Genomic DNA, 10,882 nt, shown 5'->3' with positions numbered 1-10,882 from the left:
AAATGAACTGAAAAAGGGAGAAGGAAGGAAAGAAAGATATATTTCCTTTTTTACAAATAAATATAAAATAAGTATAAAGAAAGAAAGAAAGAAAGAATGAATTAAAGACCAAATTCTAAAATGATAAATGAATGAACGAATGAACAACAATTCCTAAGGAATCATCTCTAAATACATTGAATAACGAACAAATAAATAAATAAATAAATAAAAGAAAGAAAGAAAGAAAGAAAGAAAGAAAGTGTAACGAGGGAGGCGTGACGTCAAAGTGGGGATCCAAATGCAAGGCTTTAATAAGAGCGTAGTCAAACAGGCGTGGTCAACAACAGCAAACAACGATGGCAGTGGCAAGGCAAAAGAGTAATCCAGATAATCAGGCAATGGTCAGGGCAGGCAGCAAAACAATCATAAACAAGAAAACAGTCCAGGGATCAAAACACGAAGGCAAGGAAACAGAGAAACTAGAAACACGGAAACTTAGAAACCACGGAAGAGCTATACAACATTCAATCACCAGAGATGACAGAGAGTGTGTGTGCTATTCTTATAGTCCTACTAGGGGAGGGATGGAGGGCCAGGTCCATGAGGAAGGAGAGGAACAGGGGACTGAGACAGAGCCGGCGGAGCGGAGAGCCAAGGTGGAACTGGCAGAGCAGAGGGCCAAGGCGGAGTCATCGGAGCAGAGAGCCAGGGCGAAGCCGGCGGAGCAGGGAGCCAGGGCGGAGCAGTAAGCCAAGGCAGAACCAGTGGAACAGAGAGCCAGGGCAGAGCCGGCAGAGCAGAGTGCCAGGGCATTGCAGTGAGCCAGGTTGTAGCCGACAGAGCAGGGAGCCAGGGCAGAGCTGAAGACCACCAGAGCAGAGCTAAGGACCACCATGGCTGAGCAGGCAGAGCAGAAGACCACCAGGGCGGAGCTGATGGTGCAGAATACCACCAAGGCGGATCAGGCAGAACTGGAACATAGAGCACAGAGAGGTTAACAATGGCCTCAGCGGCCGTAACAAGACTGGCAGACAGTTCAGAAATGGCGTCTTTAGCCATAACAGGGTGAGCAGAGATTTCAGGGGCAGCCTTTTTGACCGTGGCTGGAATGTCAGAGATTTCAGAAACGACCTCCTTGGTCGGAACAGGACAGACTAAGAGTTCAGAAACGGCCTTCTTAGCCGTTACATGATAGGCAGAGAATTCACAGACGGCCTCCATAACCGTGACAGGACAGACAGAAAGTTCACAGACGGCCTCCATAGCCGTGATAGGACAGACTGAGGGTTCAGAAACAGCCTTCTTAGCCATAATAGGACAGGCAGAGAGTTTACAGATGGCCTCTATAGCCATGACAGGACAGGCAGAGAGTTCACAGACGGCCTCCATAGCTGTGACAGGACAGGCAGAGAGTTCACAGATGGCCTCCATAGCTGTGACAGCACAGGCAGAGAGTTCACAGACGACCTTCTTGGTTATGACAGGGCAAACAGAGAGTTCAGGGAGAGGCCTCTTTGAGCGGGATTGTGAATTCAGAAGCAGTCTTAGCAACCGTAATAGGCAGGGCTGAGAATTCATGATTGGCTTCTAGGGCCGAGACTGGTATAAAAGGGGATTCACTGATGGTCTCCATGACCTCGTCAGTACAGACAAAGAGTTCATAAGTGGGCACCCCTGTCTTAAGAGGAGCTGAAGCGAACACCCCCGCCAACTCTGGAGGTTCTGCAGCGGATGCTGCCACCTCTGGAGGTTCTGCAGCAATAAGAAGAGGAGCTTCAACAGACACAGATAGTTCAGAGATGGCACTTGCGGCCGTAACAGAGGCATCAGGTAACAGGGAGAGTTTGACAATAGTGTCTGTGGTAGAGACAGAGGTGACAGGGAACACCGTGAGCTCGGGAAAGAGTCCTGCTTTTATCAGAGGAGGTTCTGCAACGGACGTTGCCACCTCGGAGGGAACAGGAGTGAACTCTGGGACAGATTCAAGGACTGGAGTGAACTCTGGGGCAAACTCGGGGACTAAAGTCATCTTTGTACTGTGCTCAGGGGCTGAAGGCCTCACTAGACTAAGGTCAGGGGCTGGAGCGAACACTGAGCTTGACTCGGGAACATAAGCGCTCTCTGGGCTAAACTCGGGAACAGAAGCACTCTCTGGGCTAGACTTGGGATCAGAAGCCTTCTCTGGGCTAGGCTCGGGAAGAGAAGCCTTCTCTGGGCTAAAATTGGGATCAGGAGCCTCCTTTGGGCTAGACTTGGGATCAGATTCGGGGAGTAAAGTGGGCGCCACCACCTTGAGAGGTTCTACAGCGAAGGCTGTCACCTCGGGGGAAACTACAGTGGTGTGTGCGGCCCAAACACAGAGAATGGCCATAGCCATAACTGGCAGGACAGAGAGTACATTGTCTATTTCCAAGACTGACGGTGCTGTGCCTGGGGAACTGGGGTGAGTGGCGGCCGGCAGGTTTGAGAATATTGAGAAACTGTGTTACACGTAAGCGTAGATTCTGCGTAGTTCGTGAGCGTAGAGACCCCTGGAATGCCAGCAGCTTGCACTGACATCAGCTGAGGGTCCGCCACTCTCGAATGCCTTGGGACTGACTTAGTGTCTTCAAATGCAACATTCACAATGCTCTGGAACACTGGAGTAACATCCATGATGGCTGAAGACTGTTGCTTGACATGAGCAGGTTCTGACTTGGCAGACTTGATGTGAGCAGACTTTAGCGTGGCAGGCTTGTCGTGAGCAGGCTTTGACTTGGCAGGCTTGACGTGAGCAGGCTTGACATGACAAGCTTTTGGAAGATCAGCCGAGATGTGACGATTCTCTGGAAGATCAGCTGATACGTGACGATGCTCTGGAAGACCAGCCGAGACGTGACGATGCTCTGGAAGACCAGCCGAGACGTGACGAGGCTCTGGAAGATCAGCCGAGACGTGACGAGGCTCTGGAAGATCAGCCGAGACGTGACGAGGCTCTGGAAGATCAGCCGAGACGTGACGAGGCTCTGGAAGATCAGCTGAGACGTGACGAGGCTCTGGAAGATCAGCCGAGACGTGACGAGGCTCTGGAAGACCAGCCGAGACGTGACGAGGCTCTGGAAGACCAGCCGAGACGTGACGAGGCTCTGGACGATCAGCCGAGACGTGACGAGGCTCTGGACGATCAGCTGAGACGTGATGAGGCTCTGGACGATCAGCTGTGACTTGACTTGACTCTGGGTAGGCAGCAATTTCGTGGAGAGTCTCTGGGTTGGCAGCCATCTTGTCCCGCACAAGGAAATATTCCAAGGTCCCCACACAAGACTTTTTGAGCTCAGAAAATCATAAAAGTGATTCAAAACAGCTTTTGCCATTGTGAGGTCCCATTCAGAGCAAACAAGAGAGTGGAGTAACATAGGAGGAAAATGGGGTTGCTATCATGGTTCTACATAGCACGTTTGACAAATATATACGTTTGTAAAAATATATAAAGAAATATTTATTTATATTGCCAAGGCTTTACAGATGAGCAGCATACAGATACCTGTAGAACAGAGCATGACAATAACAGTGCTAAGCAATGTACATAATTCGAAATATGAGAAAGATATAGAAAATGTACAGAACAAAAAAATTGACAAAATATATATATATACCAATAAATAAGGAAGAAGTTACACCTAAAAGAAAAATTAAAATACTACAATTAAAAATCTTGTGCTTACATGATAAGAAGGGCTGTTTTTGTATACATTTTCAGTGGAGACCTTTCTTCCTGCGACAGACATATTTTCCTGTGTCTGCTGGTTCTGTGGCAAGGTTGTATCTGCTGAGTTTGTATTTTGTTTTCAGGTGTATTGTGTAGACTGCCATGGTGTTGTATTGTCTTTTTGGGGTCAGACAACACTGCATTTGATTTGATTTTGCTGTTATGTTTCCCAATCAGTTATAATATTATTGCATTTATGCTCTAATTTGATTAGTTTGGCAGTATTGTACTGTATAAAAACACAAAAAAAATATTTAAAAAAAATGTTACAATGAAAGTCATTAATATTATTATGCTTTGTGCATATCAGAAATCTAGAAATTTGAACGGAGAATAGGCATAATAAAGAAAAAGTATTGAAAACATGGTTAAACTGCCTAAATCAGTCTCTACTTGCCATATAATGAAACCCCAGCCCTAATAAAACTTTTGTGCATGACGTCAATGTGGGTGAGGCCCAGTTTCATTAGTCACCCATGATGTTGGTGATTTTTTTTCTTGAGTAGAACAATAAAGATTTTTAACTGAAACCGTGGTCCTTGGTGATTCATAAAACGTAAGTTAAGAGCTTCCGGTTTTGAAAAAGCATATCAAGGATTACAAAATTAATACCCATGCATTGCTCCTGACAACATATTTAGGTCTTATGATGTGGAACATTTGATCTGAGAAAGAAATTGACCATTATTTATAATATTGTTACCTGTAATCCAGAGCGTCAGGCAACAGGGAAGTCTGATTCTTTTCTGCAAACTCGTTCTTTTGGACATTTAATTTCATTCATCAGTCTGTTTATCTAATCACGCTATGATGTAACTTATAGGCAGGTAAGAGAAGTCTCAAACCTGAAATGTCCTGAGTGTACACAATACTTACCTCGGTGACCTCTGACCTTAAAAGTGGAACCCTGAGCAATATTGGCCATTAGCTACATTTAGACTTAAGTTCCAAGTCTAGCCAAAAAGAATGTACAAAATGTTTATATATGTACATAGAATGTTTCTAGTTTTAAGGAGCTAGAAGGATGCTGAGCTGACATATCGAGGTTTCCGTAAATGTCTGTATAACCCAAAATTTGTTGTGGGGCATGACAAAAAAAAACAAACAAGTAAAATAAAAAAGGACTAGTGGTTTTGCAATACTAGGTAATAATACAACATACAATAATACTAGGTAATAATACAAAAATTAAAAAAATTGGTCACACAACCAACTCTACAATTTTTGGACCATTTGAGATTGAATAACCCAGACCAGAGTTGCTCAAACTTTTTACTACAAAGGGTCAATAATCTGTAAAAAAACAAAACTAAATGCTGCATTATATACTGTTTTAAAGTATACATTAAAGAAAAACAATCTAATATACTTATATTCTCTACATGTCAGTGCAAAAATAAAACCAAAAAAGTTTGTTTTCAATGTATCTCTTGTGATATGGCATTGTGGGTCAAAAACTGGATTGCACATCACAGATCATCGTTATCTGTATTCACTACTAGGTTGCATGTGGTAAATTTAAATGTAGTAAATAGTATGTAAAATAAATCTGAATTTCATTGCAGCAGTGTTATGCATGTGTTATAGATGCAGACAGTTTTGGAGTTTCAGCGGGTGCTGTTAAAAGTGCAGGCGTCTCTCACTGTCGAGGAGGTGCAGGACCTGGTGTTCCTCTGCTCTGATCTGCTGAGTCTGAAAGACCTCAGCACCGTGACCTCAGCCGGACAGCTGTTCAGTCTTCTGGAGAACAGGGACCTGCTGTCATGGGAGGATCCGTCTCTGCTTTTAGAGCTGCTCAGGATCCTGAAACGGAACAGCCTGATCCGCAGTCTGACCTCAGAGGATGTTATGCCAACCAACGGCACAACATATAGTCAACAAATCTCCCCATACAGGTGAGGATGCAGCTGCTAGTAATAGAGACGTGTTTGATCAGGTCAAAGGCCAGAAAGCTGACTAAGAAAATATCTACTACCAAGGAATGTTTTTTTGGCAGTGGCTATAAAAACAGCATATTTTCTTAGCGATAGATTAGATTTACACTAAGGTCAAGTAGCAATGGATTCTCTTTACACTGTTAAAATAGCAGGATTTTCTGCTATTTATACTACTTATTGCAAATAGTGTCAATTATCTGCACCTCAGTATTGTAGTACATTATAAAACAGTACGCAATAATAACATATTGAGTGTAAATTATCATTTTAATTCAAATTATTAAATGGATGCCACCTTATTGGGACAATAAAACCCTCCCTACACCTACCCTAACCCTACCTGATACTTTATTTTTAACTTTTTGATTATTTCCGTCATTTTCATTGAAAATAAATGCCTTTTCGGCATTTATTTCGTGATATGAGATTTCAAAAGGGAGGAAAAAAAGTTCGGCAAAAGGCGGATTTGAACTCGGGTCTTGTCAAAAAGACTGCAGTACATGATTTACCACCTACGCCAATGGAGCTGATGTTCGACAATCGTCTTTTGTATTGTTGACTACCCCAATCACATGTTGGTGGGCGGAGTTAGGGTAAATAGCCTCTGCCAACACAGGCACTTAGTGTAAATAGACACTCCGTTTTTGTTTTTAATGCAGTAGCATTTGTATGGGGCGGCTGTATTTTACAAGGACGCTCAAAAAGTCTTTATATTTGCTATGTAATAATCATCAGTATTTGTTTTTATGTATTTCAGACAGTTGTTGTATGAGCTGTCAGAGTCCATCTGTGAGCAGGACCTGAAAAACATCAAATTCCTCCTGTTAAAAACACTACCGCGCAAAAAACTGGAGAAGGACACGGTGAGAGACACGGACACGGCCTCGGTGCTCTGACACCACATCTCTGCATGTGACCAGAGTGTGATGATTGACTAAACTAACTTACATATAAACAATCATGTCTTTTAGACGCTGTTGCAGTTGTTTTTGGAGATGGAGAAGGAGGACCTTTTGGTTGAAAATAATTTGGACGTTCTGCAGAAAATTATAGCAGATATCAATCCCAGTTTAGAAAAAAGAATCATTCAATACAAAACGGAGAGCTGTGAGAGTGAGTGGCTGTTTTATTATTTCCTGATGTGATGTTAATTTGCCTCTGGTATATTTAAAATAAGCTATAAATCAAAACTGCGAGGAGGTAAATGGATTTTATGCATAAGCTACAGTGTGAAGTGTTAAACCATAGAAATAAACATTAATTCGTATTTCTACAGATATATGCATTTTGTTTTCTGTCTTATTGCAGCAGGTGGAATGGTTATTGCTCAGGAGATCGGGGATATTACTCCTGCGTTGTACTCACCTGCTCCGGTATAACTTTTGTGGATGCTTTACTCTTCACCATGTCATATTTCTTCTGTGGAACACAATGCTCATTTCCATGTTAATGCATGAATGAGTTTTAAGAGCTGGAGATTTTCAGATTTTTATTTAACTATTTATCTACACATTTATTTGATCAAAAGTACAGTAAAACAGTAATATTGTGAAATATTATTACGATTTAAAATAACTGTTATTCTCTTGGAATATCTTGTAAAATGTCATTTATTCCTGTGATGCAAAGCTGAATTTCCAGCATAATTTCTCCAGTCTTCAGAGTCACATGATCCTTCAGAAATCGTTCTAATATGCTGATTTGCTGCTCAAGAAACATTTATTATAATTATCAATGTTAAAAACAGTTGTGCTGGCTAATATTTTTGTGGAAACCCTGTGATAATCTTTCTCTCTTTCATAAAGCCCTCATTGCTGACATCACGTACATCGGGTGAGTTTATTTCGCATGCTTTGCAGGAAGTAATTTGATAAGAATCTCCATGTAAAACAATGACCAGTTCATAAAATCAGAAGTTGTATTGTTAATAAGTTGTAAAATAAGTTCATATTATACTGTACTGTAGCTTATGTCATGCTGTACAGCTGGAATGAAAAAAAAAAAGATGTGTGTGTGATTCACTTTATCTGTATAAACAGATACAGGTGTCAGTATAAAGACTCGAACCACTGGCATATTGGCTAGTGAAACAATCCGGAAATTACTCCTTTAACATTATTCACAAAGGAAAGAGAAAGCATGCATATTGTAATATACAAATAAATGATGTCTTAAAAAATGTGTTTGTTTGCCGTTGCTCTTTTTGACAGTTGACATAATGGAGGAGCAGGTGGACAGACTAAGTCTGACTGAAGGTGCTGCTGCGGTTAGTGGAGGTACTTCAGTAAATCTCCAATACAACATCATGCTTGATGTCTGTTTTCAACCTAAACTAAAAAAGCTCTTATCTCTGTCTTAGATCAGAGCCAGCACTCAGTGATTGAAAATGAGAGCTTAAACATGTCTGTGACTGAAAATCCAGAGGTAAGCCTTTTATACATTAGATCTTTATGCTGTGTTCAATACGTGTTTTCACTTAATCAACAGCATTTGTGGCATAATGTTGATTATCATAAATTTTTTGACTCATCTCTTGCAAAAATTTCTGCCTGCTGTTATCAGTGCTAGAGCAAACTTTCAGAATAAGTTAAAATGTTGTACAATTTCTGTGTTCACTTGAGGATTGTTTTCATGATAGATGGCTAAGTATAAATGCACACACTTCCTACCTCAACGTTATTGAGTTGATTCTGAAAATTGCGGTAAGTGTTTCTGTTCAACATTTCCTGTGAGGGAGAAAAGTGACGTTTGCGCGCTCGCTCATTAGCTTGTTTATATAGTGCTTGTTCTGAATAAGGTGCAAACATATTTTGGCCTTTCGGTGCCACTGTCTTTATTACATTAAGCCACATTAAGTTCTCTCTTTATAATGATTTTCTTTTCAGAATATTTAGAAGAAGTCTGCTGCATTAAAAATGTGGCCAACATTTCAAGTTTCAAATATGCAGTAATAGTTATTTTGATATCTCTGCAGTATGTGCTATATTATATGAGCTTTTATATATTTGTAAATGTATAAATGTAGTCAGTAACCAACCACAAGTGTTAGCACAAGTATTAACAGCTTCTAGCAGCTTATTCCAAAGATCTTCATTCAAAAACAATGTATTTCTGTGGTCTGTGGTATTGCTGCAAAACGTACCGTTGAGTTTTTAATGATTTGTAAATAACCTGGAGAATTTACAGGTACTCTCTGCACTCTTACAGATTATGTATAAATCGAATATGGTTTCTCTGAGCAGTGATTTTATCATTTTGCATATTAAGCACAAATTGTATGTGTAATAAATAAATTACAACAATATTGTTATAATTTAATAGAAAGTATATTTGACAATATAATAATGTATTGTAATATAATAAAACTACAAATACATATTACAGTAATAAATATAATGTATGAACAGAACGTTTAAATAACAAATATTTTGCATAAACATGTTTGGATAACCTTCTCATAATGCTGCAATGAGAACTTCATGCATGATGATCAAGAGCTTGGTTACAATCGCCTGCCTTTAATAACACAGACCCACAAATGGTGATAAGAATGACTCAAGCTTGGTTATTAAAAAGCCATAATTTCTTTCTGACGTTGTCAATGCACAAAGATCCTTCTGTATTGTAAGTAAATGGTGAGCACTTTCATATTTCCTTACATCCTTTAAAGAGTGATCAGCACACCGAGCAACCCCCCACCCTCTCCCCCCTTAAAGGGGTCATGAACTGCCTTTTTTTTTAAATTTTGTACTGTTCTCTGAAGTCCACTTATATTTTTATCAATATTTTTACATTAAAAAACATCATAATTTAGGAGTAATAGGCTGTATTCTGTCCTGTTTTGACCCCCCTCATCAGAACGCTCTGTTTGAATAGGCGTGGTGGCGGATTGTAGACACAGAAGTAAACGCCCACTGCTGTGATTGGCTAATAGTTGTGTATGTTTGACAGCATAGAGCCTTCACAGATGGATGCATAAATAGTACACAACAAACAATCTATAATAACAGACAAAGCAATAGTAATCACGTAATAAAAATTCACACTTACTCCCACTTGTGTGTTGCGACATTACTGTCGGATCCAATCTAGCCGGCACATCATCGTCTTTTAGTTTCAATCTTTCTGAAAATACTCAGTTTAATTGTGCCTTGTTTGTAAATGAATCCGCGGTAATATGAAATGAACAATGGACCAAGTTCTCACTGACGCGTTCTGGAACGTCATTGAAAACAAAGTTAATCAAATAAGCTTTAAATTTGCCGCTCTTGTCATTTACCTACTATGTGCAAGAATAGATGGGCGGGGCTAAACAGGCAGCGATGTAGAAGCAGGCGTTGATCTTCTTCTGCGGAGGCGGTGCTTATCCACACTATTACATCATAGAGTGGAACATTCCACAAGCTGTCGTTTTGACAGACTGGCTTCAATATAAGCTGTATTTAGACTAACAACAAAGCTTTGAGGATGTTTTTATATCACAATGAACTCATATATCAAAACATCAAGGGAATTTTGTTTTCTCAGTTTATGACCCCTTTAACCAACCCCAACAGGCAGCCTAATAAAAATATTATGCATGCTCAGCGTGTTCACCTTTGATTTGGTTAGAAACACATACACCTTTTAATTTTTTACATTCATCTCTACATGAACAAATAATGACTTAAACATAACATTTTCACTTAATAATTAGCAAAAACAGAATGAATAATTATTGTAACGAGGGAGGCGTGACGACAAAGTGGGGATCCAAATGCAAGGCTTTAATAAGAGCGTAGTCAAACAGGCGTGGTCAACAACAGCAAACAACGATGGCAGTGGCAAGGCAAAAGAGTAATCCAGATAATCAGGCAATGGTCAGGGCAGGCAGCAAAACAATCATAAACAAGAAAACAGTCCAGGGATCAAAACACGAAGGCAAGGAAACAGAGAAACTAGAAACACGGAAACTTAGAAACCACGGAAGAGCTATACAACATTCAATCACCAGCAATGACAGAGAGTGTGTGTGCTATTCTTATAGTCCTACTAATGTGAGACAGCTGTGAACTGATGATGAGATCTGATGAGAGACAGGTGATGCACTTGATGAGTCCGGGCAAAGGATTATGGGAAATGGAGTCCTGAGTGAATGGCAAGGTACAGAATGGAGTGCCCTCTAGAGGAGGTCATGGGCACTCCAGCTGGAGATCATGACAGAAAGAAAGAAAGA

The 10,882-nt window shown here is 40.5% G+C and overlaps 1 protein-coding gene and 1 long non-coding RNA gene across 3 annotated transcripts in view; one reads left to right on the top strand and one right to left on the bottom strand.

Annotated features, from left to right (window-relative positions):
- LOC107691183 (semaphorin-3D-like) overlaps positions 1–10,882 on the top strand; it is an 89,001-nt gene that overhangs the window by 60,567 nt on the left and 17,552 nt on the right. The gene's annotated exons all lie outside the window — the stretch shown is intronic.
- LOC107691184 (uncharacterized) lies at positions 86–10,721 on the bottom strand. The gene is made up of 3 exons (XR_001634519.1): positions 10,700–10,721; positions 4,603–4,606; positions 86–552 (listed from the first exon to the last, which is right to left on the bottom strand). It is a non-coding gene; the product is annotated as an uncharacterized LOC107691184 (long non-coding RNA).

Source organism: Sinocyclocheilus anshuiensis, unplaced genomic scaffold (assembly GCF_001515605.1).
Source record: "Sinocyclocheilus anshuiensis isolate Anshui unplaced genomic scaffold, SAMN03320099.WGS_v1.1 scaffold338, whole genome shotgun sequence".
Taxonomy (NCBI): Eukaryota; Metazoa; Chordata; class Actinopteri; order Cypriniformes; family Cyprinidae; genus Sinocyclocheilus; species Sinocyclocheilus anshuiensis.
Note: the sequence above shows the minus strand (reverse complement) of the source record. Positions and strands in the feature narration are given on the sequence as shown.